At 44.1% G+C, this 22,664-nt stretch overlaps 1 protein-coding gene across 2 annotated transcripts in view; it reads right to left on the bottom strand.

Annotated features, from left to right (window-relative positions):
* Rnf144b (ring finger protein 144B) overlaps window positions 1-22,664 on the bottom strand; it is a 131,883-nt gene that overhangs the window by 47,429 nt on the left and 61,790 nt on the right. The window contains exon 1 of one of the 2 annotated variants that reach the window (XM_076939078.1): window positions 10,878-11,041. The exons of the other annotated variant lie outside the window; for it this stretch is intronic. The gene's annotated coding sequence lies outside the window, so the exon portion shown is untranslated. Of the gene's footprint in view, window positions 1-10,877; window positions 11,042-22,664 lie in introns of those variants that run through there. 2 annotated transcript variants of the gene reach the window in all.

Here is a 22,664-nt window from a genome sequence, read left to right on the forward strand (position 1 = left end):
AGAGAGAGAGAGAGAGAGAGATGTATGTATGTGTGTATGCAAGTGTTGCCACGGTGTATTCCTGAGGTCAGAGGACACTATGAGAGAGTTGGTCCTCTGCTTCAAAAATAAGCTACAGGGACTTAACTGTGGGTTTTGGAACTGACCCGTGTTGTAATTCTGGTACTCGAAGTGCCTCTAATTGCTGAGACATCTCACTGACTATCTGGGACAAATTTTTAATGTATTCCTGAGAATGCAGACATAACTGGGTATCTCTTTTGAGGTATCTTAGACATACTTGTGGTTTGTTTGCTTGTTTGTTTGTTTGTTTGTTTGAGACAGCATTTTTCTACGCAGCCTTGTCTACTCTATGTAGACCAGGATGACCTCAAACTCCCAGAGATCTACCTGCCTCTGCCTCTGCCTCTGCCTCTCTGCCTCTCTCTCTGCCTCTGCCTCTCTCTCTGCCTCTGCCTCTCTCTCTGCCTCTCTCTGCCTCTCTCTGCCTCTCTCTGCCTCTCTCTCTGCCTCTCTCTCTGCCTCTCTGCCTCTCTCTCTCGCCTCTCTCTCTGCCTCTCTCTCTGCCTCTCTCTCTGCCTCTCTCTCTGCCTCTCTCTCTGCCTCTCTGCCTCTCTGCCTCTCTCTCTTGCCTCTCTCTCTGCCTCTCTCTCTGCCTCTCTCTCTGCCTCTCTCTCTGCCTCTCTCTCTGCCTCTCTCTCTGCCTCTCTCTCTGCCTCTCTCTCTGCCTCTCTGCCTCTCTGCCTCTCTGCCTCTCTGCCTCTCTGCCTCTCTGCCTCTCTCTCTGCCTCTCTCTCTGCCTCTCTCTCTGCCTCTCTGCCCCTGCCTCCCAAGTGCCAGTATTAAAGGTGTGCACACATGGCTTATACTTGTATTTTTAAGACAGAACTATTGGTCGTATTAAACAAGAGCACTGATCTAATCCTGCCTCTAGTTGTCTCCATGAGTTTACTCATTAGTTTGTGAGTTACCTGCCTAGAGACTATTAAAAAAAAGTTATGAAAGGATTCAAAAGTAAAACATATTTACATAAAAATATTTAAAACATAAACTTTTTTACACCGTGGAAACACATTTTTGAAAGAATACAAAGTCTTTCAAAAGGCATCCCTGTAACACAGTGCAACACAGGAGAGAAGCGATGTATTTCATTCTCTCAGAGTTTAAATAATCCAAAGCAACTCTTTAGAAATTAACACTAATTCCCTAAAGTGATAGATTTTAAACATTTTCAAACAATAGCATTTAATAAAAACAAAATGCCAAGCTACCACTGTATAAGAAAGATGAAGTAGAGAAGTTAGTGCTTGTTCTTGAGGTGAGATACAAGGCTGGTCCTTCCTTGCTCTCTCCCAAGCTCTATCACAGAAGTCTAAGGTCACCCTAGAAACAGTCTGAAAATCAGGGTTGGCTTTCGTCTTTGGGAAAAAAAACTAATAATACGTGTTATAGATGATTGATAGATAGATAGATAGATAGATAGATCTCAAACAAGAAATTCTTCTACCATTAGTTTATTGGAAATGAGTTTTTAAAGCAGTAAGCATGGGAAACCTGTAATAATCCTCTGATGGGGTTCCCACACTAGAGGCCATGAATGTGTACAGAGCTTGCTAGTGTGTCTTGGCCTTTATCTAAAGATTCACATTCTCTACCACAAGAAACCTCTGGCAGGACCTCAGTCTCCCACCCTAACTACCTAGCAAGTCACATGAAGCTTGGAGAGAGGACCCACGAGAGAAATGTGGACATTCTGTCTGGGTTCATTCTTTGCTAGTTTGACACAAGCTAGATTCATTTGAGAAGATGAATCTCATTTTAGAAAATGCCCCCACCAGATTGGTCTCTGGGAAGTCCTGTAGGACATCTTCTTGATTAAGAATTAGGGTGTAGGAGGTCCCAGCCCACAGTGGGTGGAGCCATCCCTGGGCTGGTCATCATGGATTCTATAAGAAAGCAGGCAGAGCAAGCCAAGTGGAGCAAGCCAGCAAGTAGCATTCCTTCATGGCCTCTGCATCAGTTCCTGCCTCCAGGATTCTGCCCTGTTTGAGTTCCTGCCCTGACTTCTCCCAGTGACAGTGTGACCCTGACAAAGTGAAATAAATCTATTCCTCTCCAGGTTGATTTTGGTCGTGATGTTTGTCAATAGATACCCTAACCCCTCCCATTCCACTGCTTTGTAGGCCACAGGCAATTCACCCCCTTTCACTTTCAGGCTTCAAGAAAGGCCTTCCTTCCAGGGAGCAGCCAGCTCACTGAGACAGGCCCACTGACTTCCTTCCAGGGAGCGGCCAGCTCACTGAGACAGGCTTATGCAGCTTGTTCTTTCTCATACCCTCCACTCCCAATCTAAGATAAGGAAGCAACTTGATTTATCCACCCTACCACTTGTAAGGTAACAATTATAATTACTTTTACAGTTATTCCCAATGTAACTGTGCCTCTCATTGGGTGTCTGGGATCCCTTGGGAAAGAATTTTGGCAGAGAGTCCAAGGGCATGTTGGAAAGAAGAAAGTTCTGGCAGCTGCCTTCGGGTTTCAACTTTCAAAGGCTTGTGGCAGGTCTCACTTGTTTACATATACCTAGCTCTCAGGCCAGATCATGCGAGGGAGGAAAGCCGCTTTGGGCTGTTCTGTTTTGTACAAAATTACCAGGAACGGAGAAGCTTCTATCTGCCCCAAGTGCCTCTTGCACCATGAAGCGTTTGTTATGAGAAGCAAGTGCTGCCTGATAGGAAAGGGCAAGAGAGTCGCTTCCCTTGTGTGTTTTCATTAGGCTTGCCAAAGAAAGGAATCTTGAGAAGCTGTGCTGGAAGCACGGGATGCATGAGGAATTTTCATATTCTGCTGGAGGCCTGAAAAAGCAATCTGCTTCTGAAACTCCGCGGGCGGTGAGAGCCAACAGTCAGAGTATTTTTAAATTATGTAGCTTGTTTGACTATCCAGAATCAAGGCAGTTACCGTGTATGCATGCATGAGAGTGTGTGTGTGTGTGTGTGTGTGTGTGTGTGTGTACGTGTATGCATGTGTGTCTGTGCACGTACACGAGATAATCTAAGGAAGGAATAGTATTTGTTTAGGGTACTAATAGAGTTATCTGGGAATTTCTCTACATTGTCTTAGTGCCTTGCAAAACATTTGGAGATGGTCAGCACACAATCACAGAGACTGAGCAAAGGAGAGTACCTGCCAAGTGAAGCAGCTCCATATTACTGATGAACCAGACTGGCAGTAAAAGTCCAGTTCACCTGTGCTAAGGTCTTAATTCCTAGCCATGATGGAGTGACCGAGGACGAGGACCAAACACAAGGCATGAATGCCTTCAAAATGTCGATGTGACTCTGGAAGACACTGGGTTATCCTATGAAGGGGCTGGATGCATAGCTACAGGAAGAAGCTTCCAAGGAAAGGCTTTGGGAAGGGCAGGCCTTGGAGTGGTACAGCTCTAACCCCAGTTTGTGTAATGGAGAGAGTCTCAGGCTGTGTCTACTCGAGAACTAGTAGGGTGGTGAACAATAATCCAAAGTTCTCACCGTACTGGCTAACCACAATAGAGAAAATCCATATGGTTGTCCCTGGGCTTTAGCTCAGAACACCCTCCTTTCTGATGCCAGAACTCAGAGATGCTCATGTCCCTTAGACAAAATGGCACAGTATTGCTCATAACCAATGCATATCCTCCTGAAGGCCTTAAATAATACCCAAGACAATATAAAAGCCATGTGAATAATCATTATATTGTATTGTTTAGAAAATAATGACAAGAAAGTTCTGCATAAGCTTAGCACACATATAACTATTTTCTGAAGGTTGCTTTTCTTTTGTTGTTGTTGTTGTTTACTTACACTTATTTCTCACAAGAGGGAGATGCACGAGCATGCCACAGTGCCCAGTGCCCAGTATGGAAGTTAGAAGGCAGCTTGCCGAAGCTAGTTTTTTCCTTCTACCATGTAGGTCCAAGGGATCAAACTCAGGTTGCCAGGCAGCAGGAGGCTTTATCAGCTGGGCCATTTTTCTGATCCTTTCTGAATACCTTTTAAAAATTGTTATTATTTTCTCATTACTATTATTATTAGTGTATATGTATGTGTGGTGGTGCCAAAAGGAGCCAGGAGAAGCCATCAGATCCCCTGGAGCTCAAGCTACAGGTGTGCTGCTTGATATTGACACTGGGGACCAAATTCTGGTCCTCTGCAAGAGCAATGGTTGCTCCTAACTCTTCAGTCGACTTTCCAGCCCCACTTTCTGAATATCTTTGATCCCCTGGCAGACCCACAGATTTGGAACCTGAAGATACAGAAATCGACTGTACTGTGTTGACCTTTGCACCACAACCCAGTGGAGTAGTTTATTTTAGCTACTGGCTCATGTTTTTAACAGGACCTATCGGTGACTTACATGCTACTGGTTAAAAGGCTAGTAAACGCCTGCCATTAGGTAGTCGCTGAAGCTGTACTCTAAACGGGGTCTAGAGGAAGACAGGTGAGGTCACTGGGAGCGGAGCTAGAGCAACAGCGAGGGCATAAGGTGCTAACGGAGGCAAGGTTCCTGGCAGCCCTCCACACTAGCCAGTGTGCTTCTCTTTCCTACTTGGCTCTCTGACCAGTGTTCTGATCGTTCAGGGACAAGATGAACTGGTGCATATCAGTAACATCACCAACAGTTCTGCATGCCCCGTGATGGCAAGGACAGACTCACTAGTGTTCAAAGAAACACAACTTCTGAAGCATAGTTCATATCTATGCAACTGCCTCTCGAGGGAACAGTGCTCAAGGCCGGGGAGTACAAACAAGATGTCCCTCCTAATGGAGTTGGTTGTTATTGATAATGAAGATGAATGAGGGGATCCTCCCTGGGCACCAGCAAGCCCAAGAAATATTTAGGTCTTAGATTCGATGGGCATTAAGACCTATGCCTCAGCCTCAAAGCAGTAGTGCTGAGATATGCGGCTTGGGAAGGACTTCTCCCCTCTACAGAATCTCATAGTTTCATCTAGAGAAACTGAAAGACAAAGACCAGACACCTAAGTCTACAATTCTTTGGTCTCAAAACCTTCATAACCGTAGTTTCAAGGACAGAGATAAGACCACGACTTTGTAGCTTGCAGACCTCAATCTTCTGGGAACAGAAACAACATGTGAACTCAGTCATGCACTGCTTAACAAATGGGGAGATCTGGTCACTGTGTGAGCACTTAGTGCACGTCACAAACCTAGAGGCTGTGGGTGGGCCACACGACCAGGCCTTTGGCTGTAATAAGAGACATGGTAAAGACAAGATGAGAGAAGCTGCTACCTGTAAAACCTGTGCTGGCAAAGGTTGTTGCTTCGCAGAAGACACTTTTTAAATGCACAATGGTAATAGACTCAAAAAAACAATAAACATACATAACATAGATCAGTAGTGTTGTTGTGTATTACCGTCACCAACTATTGCATGTTGTATGTAACTGTATGGTCTGTACTGCTGGGCGATGGACACTCCAGTGCCTTTGTCTACACTGGAAATGTCCACAACACATACTGAATTTATTATGGTCCTCACTGGGCAACAGGAATGTGCTCGCTTCGTTTTTTGATCGATTGGACCACCATCGCGTGCACAGCAAGCAGGCGATGAATGGAAATGTCATTATCCAGTGTATAGCTCTATCACTGCCATCTTTTTGGTGGGTGGAAAGGAGGGGAGAGTGTGAGGAAGGAGGAATGGGAGCATTTTTCAGGAGGGAGCAATGTCCCACGTAGCCCAGGATGGCCCTGAACTCTATCATTCTCCCACCTCTATCTACCTCCTGAGGGTAAGGATAGTAGGCAAGCACCATCATGCCTGGTCTTATATGGTGCTGGGGACTGAGCCTAGGATTCATGCACACTAGTCAAGCACTCCACCAATAGAACTACGCCCCCAGTCCCAGGAAGAGTGTGTCTTAAGCCTCGGCCAGGACTATTTCCTAAAGAGCATGTTTACTGTTTCAAATTCATGAGGAATAAGGTCCAGGAAGCTGTTTTAATAGGACTCAACATTAAAATGTTTTCTATACAATGGAAGAGATATGTGAACATGACCATGTATATATCATAGGATGCTAACTCTGAACCCTCCAAAATATAGTGCATCTGGGATGTCTAGTTTTATCCTTACAAAATGCTGTTCCATATATATATATATATATATATATATATATATATATATATATATATATATATATACATATATATATATATACACATATATATATACACATATATTTTTTTTTTCTTTATACTGCAGGGTGAGGTTCATTCCAGCTTTTCCTAACAATACAAAATTATCAAAGATGGTAGGTGTGGGCATGAGACCCACAGCTCACTGTTCCTGGTGCTATGATTTTACATCTGCCATGGCAGCTCCCTCCTTACCACTGCCATGTCCCACCCACCCCTTTCTTTAACGTTGGTTCTCTCGCCTCCCACAATTATTCATCCAGCCCCACTGAATAATTTTCTTCCCCTTGCCTGGCACAGCAACAAAGCCCCAGAGCAGGAAGGAATGTCTCTGACAGGCAGGTTGGACAATAATGTAATTAACAGATGGAGGAGATGTGGTGTTTCAGAAAACCCCACAGAACAAGACTTGGGCTGCCTTCTAGGGTCAGGACATTACCAGGAAACCACAGTCACCAAAGTATGAACATCTAAACCCAAAAAACAATTTTCTCCAAATGAATAAAAGCATATGTAAATATTACTCCCTCCTGTAAAAGTTTTAAGCTTCCACAGAAATTTTAATTAGAAACAAACTTCCATGAGGCTAGTGTGGAAGTAGAGTGGCTAATATCGCTAACTGCTCACAATGAAGAAAGTTTGGGGCATATATTCTTGCATGCCTCTCCCAAATAATCTTGTGACTGGGATCCATAATGCAGAAAGAAAGTCAAACCACAATGAACCAAATTCTGTACCTGTTAGGAGATAGGCTACTGAGGTGATAGAGAAGGAAGCTGGTTGGGGAACTTCTCAGCACATGACGTCGCATAATGCAGGAAACCTTGTGGATATATGGTTTCAGCCACAACTCCATGAAGAAAAGGGCTGGAGAGACAGCTCAGCAGTTACAAGCCCTTACTGCTCTTGCAAAGGACCCTGGATCTATTCCCAAAACCCACACCATGGATCCCAGCACCCACAGTAGGTGACTCACAACCATCTGTAATTTCAGCTCCAGGGGAATCTGATACTCCCTGACTTCAAAGGCACCTGCACATACATGATGCACCTAAACTCACATAGGTGCATGTATATGAAATAGATTAAGTATTTTAATAAGAAGAAAGGAAAAAAAAAAAAGAGTTCAATTACCCACAAGAAGCTGCTCATCCCATGGTGAAGAAGTACTGGCACTTTTACTCTCAGAGTTGTAGAGGTTTCTGTTTTGTTTTTAAGACTTTCTTTTAATGTGTATAATTTTTTTTTGCTTGTGTGTATGTGTTTGTACCACATGTATGACTGATGCCCACAGAGGCCAGAAGGCATCAGATCCCCCCTGAAACTTGAGTTACAACCAGGCATGAGCTGCCATGTGCATGCTGGGAACCAAACCTGGGTCCTAACTCCCCTTTACTACAGAGCCATCTCTCCAGTTCCCAAGTTTTCTGTTTTTAACAACTACTGCAGTGTGACACGGTGGCTTTAAACTACTCAATGACCAGCTAATGGTAAATGCCAAATTTAGATGAAAAAAAAAATGTTAGTAGCAAACTAACATCCCACTGAAAGATGAAGATAAAACATTTAAAGCTGTTGAGATGACTTAGCTGGGAAGGGCGCTTACCACCAAGTCTGACAACTCACTTTCAATCCCCTGAACCTACAAGGTGAAAGGTTCTGATGATTGTCCTTTGACCTCCATACTCACAATCAATCCATCAATATAATGCATTTAAAAAAAAAAACATTTTACATAAATGTTTGAGGCTGAGGGTGTAGGTCAGGGTTAGAAAGCCAGATTATCATGTATGAGATCTTGGGTTTAAACTTCTGCACTGCAAAAATCAGACAAGGGGAGATTAAAGAGACACAGGGGCAAGTCACAGGGCTCTAGCTTACGCAAGACTCAGACGATATCAGGAAAACCGTATCAAAAATCAAGTATCAAAAAGCACATGATTGAAATGAGAACCATCAAAATAGTTTTTGTATTCTGGTAAAACAATATAAATTAAAAGTTGCCACCTATTGAAATTTGCTTCCAAGTATAACAACAGTTCTTTCAGGACAGAGGCCACGAGTTTTTACCTGTCTTTATGTCCTCCGCATTGAAAAGAGTCATTTGACAACAGACAAATTTTATGACTATATATTAAAGTCCTGGTCCTCATCCACATTCACTCCTAACAAATCAAAAGCAAGGCCATTGGTAACTTAGTATAACTAGGGAGCATCTACAATTTAAGGCAGAAATCTCTGGAAGAAAAGTCTATAGAGTGAGGGGCAGTGGCATCAGACAACTACTCCTTGAAATGCCAAGCATGACTTTGCATGGCAAACCCGGTCCCTTTCCCACATCCAGGATAATCAGTTACATGAAGTAGGATCAGTCCCCGGAACGGTTTGGACTTTGCTCTTGCACCATCCTCTGAGGGCAGATGATTCCTGACAGCTGCCTCAACTGGTAATATCAAATACCAAGAATCCCACCTAAGGGGAACGCGATGCCATGCCAAAGCCAGGGGAGACGCAGAAGGCTGGACTCACATAAACTTCAGAGAAACAATTCCCAGTGTGTCTAAATGTTCCCAGGCGTCTAAAATATTGAAACAATTTTTCCAGAAAGAAATTTCAAATACACATTCTTTTTTGTCCTGATTAAAAGTATTCACACTGTTGAAAACAAAGATGTTTTCCAGGAAGCTAAATCATCTTGCTGGGCAGATAAAATACAGTGGTTTTTTTTTTTTTTTTTTTTTTCCTTGCTAAAGAGAGCATACTTTTCATTTTGCCTGTACAATTTGGCCGAGAAAATTGGGGTTCATAATCTGAGATCCCAAAACTGATTATTTTTAAAAAGACGGGTCTTACACTGACCTAGTTTAGAAATCTGGATGCCTTTTAAAAAATACTGCCAGTGAACTGAGACCATTCATGAGAATGGGGCTTTTGAATGCTGAGAATATTCTTTGGGGCTCTCAGCACAAAGATATTTGGCATCGATGACTGTAAATATTTGTAAAACCCTGGGTAAATGGTCGGTGTTTGACCACACTCAAGTCTGCCTTCCAACACGATAGTGCAGGCGAAGTTATCTAGGGTGATGGCCTGGGGGGGTTTTAGGTTAAGTTTTCTCTTACTGTTTATTTTCAATAAAGATCCACATGCTCAGATTCTGCCACTTGACATCTTTTTTTCCCATTCGCTGCACGCGTTAATCTTGCTGTTCTTAACTCTGGATGAGTGAAGGCACTTAGAAGGTACTTTGGAAACAGAACTAACTCATTCTCTGTCTCTTTCTCTCTCTCCCCGCCCCTTCCCCCCCTCCCTCCACCACTTCCAACTTGATGCCCACTCAAAAGCAGAAAATGCTAACCAAAGGTGCCCAAGGGCAGGAGGTGGGGGGACTCGTAGCCGTGGATTTCATTATACAGCTATCGCCAAGTGGCTTCATGGTCTGCTTTGGATTTCTTTCCTTTTTCTTCTCCCTCTCTTTGTGTTCAAGGTAGTTTCAGAAACACTTAAGGGTCTGATGCCCATGAGGAGAAGGAGTGAGGTTTCCAAAGATCCAGTGAGGAGGAGGGAGCCAGGACGAATCAGAGAAGCAGAGAACAAGAAATTCACCTCAGGGAAAGCTGCAGCAGATACTTTAACTGCCAGCAGCCCAGTGAAGACTAGCTGGGCTCCTTTTGCCTCTTACCCACACCCTAAACACTGAGTCATCTCAAAGTTCATTTATTTTGCTTCTGGGCAGAGACACCCCTCATCTGCTGCTTCAGAAATGCTGAGGACATTATCCTTCGGGCCATACCTCTGGTGTTAAAACCAACAATCAGAAGTGCCTAACCAGACCCACCCCCACCCCCCCACCCCCCCACCTCCCCCCCACCCCCCCACACCCCCCACCCCCGTGGTCCTGTTAAGAGTTCCAGCAGGTTTGGATAAGGTACCTGGGGCTGAAAACTCCAAGAAAGGGACAGCCAATGGAAACATACAGAGAACTGTCTTCTGAGAAATCGGGGGGGGGGGGGGGGGGTGCAGAAAATTGACAGCAGAATCCCTGAAAAGGGGCCCTGGGAGAAACTAGCCAAGAGATCCTCTGTGAAAATGGCATCGGTTTCATTCTAACATCAACTTGAAAACAGGGCAGAGCTTCTCTCTCTCTCTCTCTCTCTCTCTCTCTCTCTCTCTCTCTCTCCCTCTCTCTCTCTTATCAGCAATTACCTGATAAAAAATAATCACCATAACGTATAGCCCAGACTCCATGGTTAACGTAATGTATTATTCATAGCTTTGTGTGTCAATATATTACTGTGCATTTCCAAATAACTGAAGGTAGACAGCCAACTGTCAAGTCTCTCCTCCAGACACACCAGAGGACTGGTCCAATATGCAATTTATGATAAAGTCTATAAAGATCACTTTATTAGAAAGTAAACTAATTTGTTTCGACCTTTTCAAAAAGCACCTATTTTTTAAACAAACAAAAAAAATAAGTAAATAAAGCTAACAGGTGTTTGAGGCATTGAAATGCATGCAGTTCTGCATGGCTTAAACCCTGGAAACAGAATTTAGCAAAAACCACGGGGTAGCTTCGGTCCCGTCCTGTCCCGTCCTGTCCTGTCCGTATTTAGCAGCCTTCCTGGCTTGCACCGCCTGCATCCTGCGCACAAGTACCCCTTCTAGACCTACCTGGCTGGAGCTGAGGTCCTCGGGCTGCTGGCGTCTCTCTAGCAGGTCCAGCCTGGGCCAGCCGGGGCAGCTGGCACACCGGGGAGGTAGGGCTCTCTCATTCTCTCCCCTCTCCCTGAGTGCTCCGCCTGGCTGACAGCTTTACACTTTTGCAGGATCGCCACAGGACTCCACGCCCAGACCTACAGCTCGGGAAGAGGAGGAGTCCCTCTCCGCCTCCTTGTCTTGACAGGCAGGAACCTTGCAGAACCAGCCAGCAGCTGGGGCGCAGCAGCCAGAGCGTTTATTTATACAGGAAGCTCGGCGCCGCACTTCCTACTTCCCATCTGGGTCGCACTTCGACTGCAGGTGATGGCCTTAACCCTGTCCGATCCCATGCAGGCAGAGCGCAGAACAGTGGCTCTCAGGTCAGGGACCTGGCGCTGCCCCAGGGATCCCGGGCTGGGTGCATGCAGCACCCCCAACGGCGCTTCCTCCGGCTCACCCGCAAGCTTCACCTTGGCCTGCAGCTTTTGTTGTCTCTCTGTGTCTTCACAGGCCACTTTCCTCTTCTGCTTTTAACAGCCCTTGACTTGCCTGCTCACCTCTCCCTCCCCACCGTGCCCCAAGCCCCACTTTGACTCAAGTGTGTACCTCGGCTGTCCAAGTGTGTCTGATGTGGGCAAATCAAGTTAGAAGCCTCAGTGTACTTACAGTGATTTCACTTCAAGTGCTTTGTCAACAAAAGATGTAAAAAGCAAAAGTAAGGTAACTAGTTGTGTTCTCATTTAAACGACAATCTGACAGCTAAGCCAGAAAACAGGAATAGTGTGCCATGACCGTGGATATTTAATTAGTGCCCTGTTTTTAATAAATGGCAAACCCTAACTCTCACTGCCGGCCCCCATAGGTCACAAGTACAGGCCCGAACCTGTTGAACATTGCCGTTTTGAACGATCTCTGGCACAGGGATTTTTCTGTAGGCTCTCTGCAAGCTTACTTTAGCAACTAAGGTCAGGATGTACTTCCTAAGGGGAATGGGCTCACAGATGCTTCCTGGGACAGGTAAACCGTACTGTAAAGAAGCAGTCCACCTCTCAGCTCCCGTGAAAGCCAAGTCCAGAACACGGTGTGTGTGTGTGTGTGTGTGTGTGTGTAAAGCTAGAGAGAGTGGGAGGAGAGGGACTGCAGACAGTAGAGTATAAATAGGGACCTAAAAGCCAGAGTGGCAGAGGCCTTTAATCCCAGCACTCAGGCAGGCAGATCTCTGAGTTCGAGGCCAACCTGATCTACAGGGTAAGTTCTAGGACAGCCAGGGTTACACAAAGAAACCCTACCTTGAAAAACCAAAAAAGAGAGGACCACAATCAGAAGACATGTGAGCTTGCAAAGTCCTAGTTATTTTAACCCAAACAAATGAGTTTAAAGAAGATGTTTAGGGAGAGTTAAGGGGCTGGGTGAGACCCTGTGATAAGATCGAACTTGGTTTAGTGAGTAAGATATGTATTGGCGAAAATGATGATGAAGAGCTAACTTCAGATTGAGTGGGGCTTAGGGTCCCAAGTAACCGACACCCCCCCCCCCAAAAGATTATTGGTGCAGTAGCCATTCCTGATGGATGAGAGACAGAGAAGATAAACAGAGCACCTCCTAACAGAACAGGTCATTCCTCAGTGTTGACACCAATCTTCTGAGCCTCAAGCCAAAGTTCAACACAGAGTCCACTTTTTACATCACCCTGCAATTAAGGTGCAGGCTCTTATCAGCAGGATAAGGGGAGAAGCCACAGCCAGCATGAAAGAAAAAACAGGTTAGGCACAATCATGCTGCTTTTTGGACACAGAGACTTTAATAGAACTGAACCACATCAAAGTGGATGCAAATTTACAAAAAAAAAAAAAAGAAAGAAAGAAAGAAAGAAAGAAAGAAAGAAAGAAAATTCAGTCAAGATTCAGTGCCAAATACACTGAAAGTTACAGTAATAGGCAAGCGACTCCTTCAGACTTGCCTAAGGAGTCTACAGAAGGCTATTTGTCCCCTTCGGTGTCTATTGATCCCTCAGATAGGCTGCCTGGGGCTAGAAAGATAAGGCTGAGCCAGATCTCTCAACCCCAAGTGAGAGTGGGACAAACAAACCACTTAGTAGGATGCTGTGACCATATGGCATTCTGGAAGACCAGGTGCTGTGGTGACACAGAGAAAAGTCAGCTCACTGAAGGAAGGCAAGACAATCAAGGAGTATTTATTTTGGATCATGGTTTCAATCTGGGTCTTCAAGCATCTTAGAAGGGGATCTTGGAGAAGACTGAGCCAGGTAGGGTGAGTGGCTAGTGACATGAGGTTAGACTTAGACTTGAGGGTTTTTTTTGGGTTTTGTTGTTGTTGTTGTTTTAGATTTTATTTATTTTATATATGTGAGTACACTGTCAGAAGAACCCGTTACAGATGGTTGTGAGCCACCATGTGGTTGGTGGGAATTGAACTCAGAACCTTTGGAAGAGCAGTCTCTCCAGCCCCCTAGACTTGAGATTTTAGAGAAGCTTTCATAAGGTAGACAGAGCTAAGGTGCAAATGGAAAAGAGACTTCAGAAACAGAATTGATGGAATTCAGCATCTGTTGGATGTAGGGCATGAGAGGCAGCAGGGACCAGGCTGCTGGTGTTGCTGGGGGTGGGGGATGGTTAAGAGGAAGCTTCAGTGCTACAGAATCTCATGATCCTCTGGGCCGAGTACAAGGTCCATCAAGTAGAACTGAGTAGAAAGCCAATTAGGAACTGTGCTCATTGAGGCAGTCGCCACAGCTGAAATTACCACCCATAAGAGGTAGTGGCATCCTGTAAGGGAAACATGGTTGACCCACACAAACTCTTCATAGCCACGTGACCTCCTGTAAGTTATTTAACATAATCCAGTCAAACTCAGCCTTTTCATCGAATAATAAGAAAGAGGAATAAAGGGCTGAGGGATGGCTCAGTGGTTAAGAACACTGACTGCTCTTCTAGAGGACCAGGGCTCAATGTTCAGCAACCACATGGCAGCTCACAGCTATAATTCCACTCCCGAGGGATCAGATGCTGTCTTCTGGCTTCCAAGGGCACTGCCTGCAATATCATACACAGGCATATATACAGACAGAACACTCTCACACATAAGATTATTTTCTGTGAGTTTGGTATACAACACGTATAGGCTGTTGCGTAAGTAAGTGTGAGATCTCTAAAGTCGCTCCGCACGGTGCCCGTTGAAACAGAAGCTCTTGCACTTGCCAGATCCTAGGAAGGGGAACAGAATGTGAACCTCTGGGATGGGGCCACGCTCGGCTGTACACTGTGGTCCTGGCCTGGCATAAAATAGAGACTGAGTCAATGACACACATCAAGAAGGGAAGCAAAAAAAGGGAAGGAGAGAAAGGGGCCAGAAAAAGAACCCAGAGATACTCTACCAGGTAGGAAGAAGGAAGCCCTCGTACAGCCTGAGCAAGAAGAGCCTCATTTAGCCTAGAAAAATAAATAGCCCACTGATATGTCTCAGAAGCTAATCTAAACACTATAATCTAGAAGGTATTTTTATCTTCCTGAGTGAGAACATAGTCTATAAATTGCTCACCAGCCTAATCCTACTGAACATCGCAATAACGGGTCCTCTCCTGATCTCAATTTCAGATCTTCCCAAAGAAAAGCCACATCAAAATCTTGATTAATAATTATTAATCATAAATCATATAAGAGTAATTTTAGCCAATTAAAGCCAAAGCAAATTTAAAGTTTTCAAACCAGATGTGGGGGGGCCACATACTTGAAATGCCAGCACTTAGGAGGCCGAGACAGGAGAATTGCCACATGGTTAAAGCCAGCCTGGGCTACATAGTAATACCCTAAATTAAAGGGGGGAAAAAACTAAAAACGAAAACCAGATAAAATCTGAGACTAATAAACTGAATAGAACTTATTAATCAGTTCGTGTATGTATAAAACAATAACATATATTATATAATGGGCATTGTTATAAAACCATTGCAGTCTGACATAAGAGAAGCTGAATGGAAGACTGAATGGCTTCTCAAGATGGCTCAGCATTCCAGGTATTTATTGCCCAGCCTGAGTTCTATCCCTGGAACCTACATGATGACAGTGAAAGCATTGACCCCCCACAGGTTGTCCCCTACGTCTACCACCTTTCCCACATATATTCAATATCTATCTTTTCATTTAAACTGGGTTTTGGTATGCACAGTGGTAGACGTAAACCCAGCACACATGTGGCTGAGGTGAGAACATCATGAGTTCAAAGCCAGCCTGGGCTACACGACAATCGAGACCTTAGCTCAAAATGAAAATTTTAATTTTCACTGTAAGCTTTGAAGCCAAAACTAATTCAATTCACAACTTTCCTAACCATTCTACTTTGGTACCATAAATTAGAAAAACAAAAGCTTTTCAAAGTAATAGATTAAGTCAAACAATAGATTAAGCGAAACATTTGGTGCACTGCTGTAAAGCTAGAAGCATTTAACCATACAAAGCCCTTTTCTGACGCCGGGCTAAATGGCATCATCCACACATGTGTAAAGAGAGCATCACATTCCAAGTGCACAAAATTGATTTAAAAACCTCACAGCGTGAAACAAGGGGAGGTGGGAGGGCAGAGCTTCAGCTTACAGATCACAGGTTCACACTGTCCTGTTGGGGCAGAGGGTTCTTAAGACAGTTACAAACTTTGGAAGTTGATACCGATACTGCTTCGGTGGATTTGAAAATTAGGCATCCATTATCACCTTCGTGGAAAAAAATTGAAATTTGGTCTTTAATCTTTCATATAACTTGAACCTTTTTAGCCCATTCTCTGCAGAAAGGTTCCCTTCAAAATGATGTCTAACATGGCAAACCCATATACACTTCATTGGTTGGGAGCACACAGAAATTGCAAAACCACCATGTGGAGTCCATGCAGACTTGTGAGCTCACCAGCAGGCAGCCTGGCCACTTCCTACCACGTTGGGATGGAGTGAGTTAGTTGTGCTTAGCCACCAAAGCAGGGACGTTATCCATTTTCCCAGCTCGTGCCTTACCTGCTGGTCTTTAAAGGTAGATGCTTTTTATAATGAATCTGTGCTAACCAACACATGAAAATGATAATGGAGCAAAAGGAGCCGGAAAGGATGTGTTAGCTCCCTTTCGTTTGGAAAGGACTGAGGGGAGGGGAATCAGGGTCACACTCATTCTGTCTCCAGACTTTCTTCAAAGTCTCACATTTGAACCCACTGTTGGATGAGACTGTGGTAAGATCTGATGTGTGCAGCAGAAGACTATCATCCTACCTTGTTCTGATACATAGTTAAACTTCTCTCTGAAGAACAACAAAATCCCAAGCAAGGAGCAAAAGGCTCACAAGGAGAGACGTGTTGGGCTCTGTGCTAACTGACCCACTGGGATCCCCAGTTCCAGTCAGCTTGGGTCATTTATACTTAAGAGCTGTTTCTTCCATATTTTTCATGTTAGTCTTCGCTGAGTTTTGTACCTGTTATCTACATATTTAATTCTCACGCTACCTTCTCTAACTCTCGAGTACGTGGTTGTGTCTGTCTGCATTCCTAACCTTTGAGATTTTTACTCTTTGCATGATCCTGTCATTTCTACCCCTTATGTTTTTTCTTCTATTCTATTAAATCTAACGTATGGGCTCTTCTTCCCATCCATATATTCGTGAGTTTGGAAGGAGTTTCTCTGGGGAGCAGGTGTTTCAGCTGGCCCTTATTTCATGAATAAAAACATTTACTGTAACGGAATTTTCCCTCTGTCAAGTTTTTAGTATAGGCAATGCCCTAAAGACTTGAGCATCAAGTTCTCTTTTCTGTGACTCTCTCAAAAGTTGATTATTTTTCCTTTGGAAGAATATTTCCTCATTTTCAAGTAGTTAGGGTTTGGGTTTGTATATTGAGCACTGAATTCTCACATAATGGATCCTGATGTGGGGATGTAGCCTCCAAAACCCCTCACTTCTTATGTTTGCTACAGTTTTACTTTGGCCAAGTAGGTTAATAATTCTATATTTGCTGCACGTTTCCAAAGAATTGCCCTCTGAAACGCCTCACAGTCCTAAGATCAGGTCCTACCCTTCTCAAGAATAAGTCCGGGGCTAAAGTTGTGGCTAAGTAGTTAGAGCACTTATATAGCTTAGCCTAGTTTCAATCCCTAATACCAGAAAATAAATAAATAAATAATAAATAAATAAATAAATAAATAAATCAGCTAAGCCTAATGTTTCACACCTGTAATGCCAGCATGTGGGAGGCGGAGCCAGGAGGACTGGTGGAGTTTGAAACAAGACTTGGTGACTTCCCTATCTGCCTGGGATACAGGGTGAGAACCTGTCTTAAAAAAAAAAAAGAACAAGAAAAAAAGAAAGAAAGAAGGAAAGGAAGGAAGGAAGGAAGGAAGAAAGGAAGGGCTGAAGAGATGGCTCAGCAGTTAAGAGCACTGAATGTTCGTCCAGATGTCCTGAGGTCAATTCCCAATTCCCAGCAACCACATGGTGGCTCACAACCATCTGTAATGGGATCTGATGCCCTCTGCTGGTATGTCTGAAGACAGCTACAGTAAACATACATGAAATAAATCTGAAAGGAAGTAAGTAAGTAAGGAAGGAAGGAAGGAAGGAAGGAAGAAAAAGATGGAGGGAGAGAGGAAGGGAGGGAGGAAGGGAGGGAAGGAGGAAAGGAGGGAGGGAGGGAAGATCACAGCTCATGTTTCATTATCCCACCACAAATGTATTCTAATTTGCCAGTCAGGAACCATTGCAGAAAACAAGGCAACTAATTATTTTAATAGTCAGATGATTGTATCATCTTGGAATTTAATCAAAACAAATTAAAGGCCTGCAAACTCCTCTCTTGTGCCTGGCTTAAATTTTCCCTTTCAGATATTTCAACCCCGACCCCCTTAGCACTGCAATAGGCAAAGCCACTGTCCACCTGTGATACCAGAGACAAGCCTGGGTCTTGCATATCAAGGCCTCAGGAAGCTCTAAAGACTCCAGGTAAAAGGGGGACCACAGGGATGTTTAAAACAAGTAACCGCTGAACTGTTTCAGTGAGGCTGGAAGGGCCTGTGCTTGTAGCACACCAGCCTGGAGGACCTAAGGCCCAGACAAGGAGCAGAGGAAGTTAGAATCATCAAGGAAATTCCAAACTTCCGACAAAGGAATCAGCAGATACTTTAGCCAGGGGAGAGGGGAGTTGTTTTCTCAGAGTCTTCTGAGTATTTGTTATGAGAGAGTGGGGGCTTCCTCAGCTCAGAAGAATCTGAAGGAAGGACAGATTCCATTACCATGTGACTCCTGCTACTTCGTGGTGGGCATGGAACTTGGTACCCAGCATTTTATATATACATTCTCTCTTTTCATCCTCACAAAAGTATTCACTATAAACAGTAATCTAGCTGGGCAGCATTGGTGGTACACGCCTTTGATCCCAGCACTCGGGAGTCAGAGGCAGGCAAGAGCTCTGAATTTGAGGCCAGCCTAGTCTACAGAGCAAGTTCCAGGACAGCCAGAGCTACAAAGAGAACTGTCTCAAAAACAACAAAATCACCATCGACGTTATTGTTGTCATCATCCTCATTGTGTATGAGGATGTACTCACAAACTGTCTTTCTCTTCCTCCCTCCCTTCCTCTTCTTCCTCCTCCTGACCCCCCTCTCTCCCTCTCCCTTTCCCTCTTCCTCCCCTTGTTGATTTTACAGCTTTCTCTACATACTCCTGGGCATCCTGGAACTCACAACGTAGACCAGGCTGACTTCAATCTCAGATTCACCAGCTTCAGCCTCTCCAAGGCTGCTACCTCATTTAGCAAAGGAAGTATCCTGTTTTTAAATAGTTAGTGAGTGACAGTCCAGGAAACTGTCAGTGAAACATAGTGTAAGCATAGTGTTGTCCCCAATGTGGAACAAGCTTAACCATCTGGGGTTCAGTTGAGATTCCAGTCGCTTCCACCTATAACTCAAGAAAAACACCCTTGAACCCTCTAAGATGTCGGCCCGTGACTTCAGCAAACATTCGCTTAACGACAGATATATTCACTCCTTTACTTTGAAGTCATTATTACATAAAACATTAAATATTTAAACTCTTTGAATCAACTGACTTCATGAAATCCAACCATACGCCTGAATGCTACACTAATGTATCACAGGGGTGACCATCTGACAGTCTAATAACTACTGTATGTGAAATGAAATTCAAGGTAGCAGCCCTGGCTACGCTCAGCAGCAATCCTTAGGCTTTCTCAGGTCCACTCTGAGTTCTGGCCCCACCTCTCTCTCCTGAGGCCTTCAGGTTTCTCATGGATTGGATCTCTGTGGTTTTCCACTTACAGAGGCCATTCTTCCCTAGCCCGGGTCACTGACAGAGAGCTTGCCCGCCCACAAGAAGCCGCTCAGGACTTATCATTTTCTTGATTAACTTTCAGAGTCAGATCGCAAAATAAAAGGGTTCGCCGTGACATTTTCATACGTATGTCTCATTGGACTGCGCAAGTTCTAACTTGCCCCTCCCACAACCCGGTCTGTCACTTCTCCCCCATTGCTGACGCCTCCCCACAAATAGTCCTCCTGTTGTCTTGTCACATTCACACACACAGAGTTAGATCCAGAGTTTTGCACATGACACGGGATGTTTTCCATCCCCTCTGTGTCCCTCACTAACTCTGTCCCCCTTTACAACTTTTTCTACCTCTGTTTAGTTCCCCTTCTACTTTCATGTCATACTCATACAAGTGCATATATTTATATATATATAATATTTTATATATTTATATTATATTATATTTTTATTATATTTCTATTATATATATTTATATTTAGATTATATTATTTATATAATATATAAATATATTTTATATGTATATATTATATACATATAAATTATGTGTATAAATATATAAAATTTATATACATATAAATTATGTATATAAATATATAAATATATATAAATATATAAATATATATATTTATATACATAAAATATATGCACACACTTCACTTTGTGTAATCACAAAGGCGTGAACATCATTACCCCTTTCGGCAACGCTGGACTGAAAGGCATCCATCCGCTATAACCCTCTTGGAGTGGGCAAGCCTTTAAGTAGATTACTCCTTGCTTGTTATAGGCTGTTTTCTTATGGAGTGAGGATGGCTTTGGTCTCAGAGCAATCAGAGCCTTTGTGAACCTGACAATATGATCTTACCCAAGTGCTCTGATTAAGCCACACCTCATTTAGTCCTCTGAGCGACCCATCCACTGAGGCTCCATCGCTCCTTAAAGCGGCACCACGAGTGAATCCTGGAGTCACACAGGAAGCTCTTGGTACACCAGTCCCACCAGAACCCTGAGACAACTAAGTACCATCCCAGCCTCACTTCCCAAAATAAAATCACTATGAAATCAAGCTCCCCTTTTCTCTCTTGTCAGCACATTTGGGGAGCAGGGAGGTGGCCAGAAATAGAAGGTTGGCATAAAATTTTTTATTTTAATTTTTAACATTGACTTGGGGCAAAAGGCCAGGTGTTCTGCCAATGCAAACTGGATAATATTGCCGTGTTAGCAGAATTCCAACCTTGGCGAAGAAGGAAGATCTAAAATGTACGTTAAGAGGCCAGCAACTCCGGGTGTGTTGAATTCTCGGGGTTGGTCCTCTGCAAGAGGAAAGAGGCAAGTTTCCCACGTGAGCGGAGAGAGTGTGAGTCAAAGACTATTTCAGTACAGGATCCTATTTCAACCTTGTTGTCCATCTGTTTGCTGGGAATGTAAAGTTGCCCGGTTCCAAGTTAGAAAGCGGGATGAAATCATCCCCTAAAGCTGCAATAAGCAAGAGCCTTGAAAAACGGCCCACAGAGGTTACATAACACGGCCATGAAGTAAGAGGCCGGGTCACACCTGCTTATCTGGCAGGTCATCCCTAAGGGCCTAATCTTCATCCCAGGCAGGTGAGCTCAGGGATCCAGATAAACAAAGACTGCTGGAAAATTCCTTCTTCTTCTTCTTCTTCTTCTTCTTCTTCTTCTTCTTCTTCTTCTTCTTCTTCTTCTTCTTCTTCTTCTTCTTCTTCTTCTTCTTCTTCCTTCTTCTTCTTCTTCCTTCTTCTTCCTTCTTCTTCCTTCTTCTTCCTTCTTCTTCTTCTTCTTCTTCTTCTTCTTCTTCTTCTTCTTCTTCTTCTTCCTTCTCCTTCCTTCTCCTTCCTTCTCCTTCCTTCTCCTTCCTTCTCCTTCCTTCTCCTTCCTTCTCCTTCCTTCTCCTTCATTCTCCTTCCTTCTCCTACTCCTCCTCCTCCTCCTCCCCTTCCTTCTCCTTCTCCTTCCTTCTCCTTCTCCTCCTCCTCCTCCTTCTCCTCCTTCTCCTCCTTCTCCTCCTTCTCCTCCTTCTCCTCCTCCTCCTCCTTTTTCCTGGTAAATGGAGGAGAAAAAAATAAACCAAACAAGAGCCTCTTTCAAGCTGAGGAATTCGTCCCCACCACGCACTGAAGTGTCCGGGGAGCACACGACAGAGCCACTTGGGGGAATGAAAATGCAGAAAGCTGGTGTGTTCAGGGCTATTGGCATGAACTCAGAATCCAATTTTAACAGTAAAGAAAATTCCAAGGTCATAATTATAATTTCATCTGTGTTTTAGGCCAAATGATCCTTTATAGTTTGGCGAGAGACATAAACTGAAGGAACAGTGGCATTTGTGTGATGTGATGAAGTCCAGTTTTACACAAATGACCTGCAAACACACTTTTATTATATTTACAAGTTAGGGCCACTATGGAAAAAAAAAAAGGTCACAATCCCTCCCCCTTGAGGTTTGTTTGTCTTGTTTTGTTTTGTTTTTTCCCTTTACGACTGCAGGAGAAGATAGGAAGTATACTTTAGGGGCCACGAATGGATGCCCAACTCCAAAGGGCCCTAAGTAAACTGCACCCAATACAAGCAAAGGTATTCATTTGTAGGAAGCAGGGCTTGTTGGGAAAGGATGCCCAACACTAGAAAGAGGCAGTGAGCAGTAGATTTGGAGCGGTGTGGGGGGGGGGGGGGTTGTTATTCACTTCCTGTGGACAAAAATAGCCTAGAGAATTGCTGTTATAGTCCAAGAGAAAAGTCAGACAAACTCCCATAGAAAATGGTGTCTTCTGAGCAGGTGTGTGTGTGTGTGTGTGTGTGTGATCGGCTCTTGCAAGTGTGTGCAGACAGTTGGGTGATAAGGAGTGAGTTGGAAGAATGATTTGCTACAGTATGCTTGGCCAGTAAGTAGGAGAGTCAGCCTTAGATTTCTTCATGGCCCAGACTACCCAGAAAGGGTGGCAGGCAAACCATATGACCAAATGAGGAGACAAAGGTATGGCATACTCATGTGATTTCAGCACTCAGGAGGCCGAAGCATGAGGATTGAAAGTTCAAATCTACCCTGGCTACTTAGCAAGGCTTCTCAAAACCAGATAAAGCAATAAGTACTCACCCAGCATGTGCTAAGTCTTGCTGTGATCCTCACCGCCCTACCCCCTCTACTCCAATGATGGATAGCACCTTCCAATCTCATGGTAGCCACATTTGAATGATGTGAAATTGTTTTGGCCTCTTAACGCTGATTGGCCCCAGCATGGGTGCCTGTCTGACGCATTTGAATTCAGGGACAGTTAATCTCAGCGTATGGCAGAAACCATGCAGCAGCTATGTATCACCATCTACACGTCTACAGACTCAGCAGAGACAGGCAAAGAGCAATGAGGCAGATGTGCGAGCGAGGAGGCAAGCCAGTGGAAAGAGTCAGAGCGTTCTG

The sequence above is a fragment of the Arvicanthis niloticus genome, chromosome 8 (assembly GCF_011762505.2).
Source record: "Arvicanthis niloticus isolate mArvNil1 chromosome 8, mArvNil1.pat.X, whole genome shotgun sequence".
Lineage (NCBI taxonomy): Eukaryota > Metazoa > Chordata > Mammalia > Rodentia > Muridae > Arvicanthis > Arvicanthis niloticus.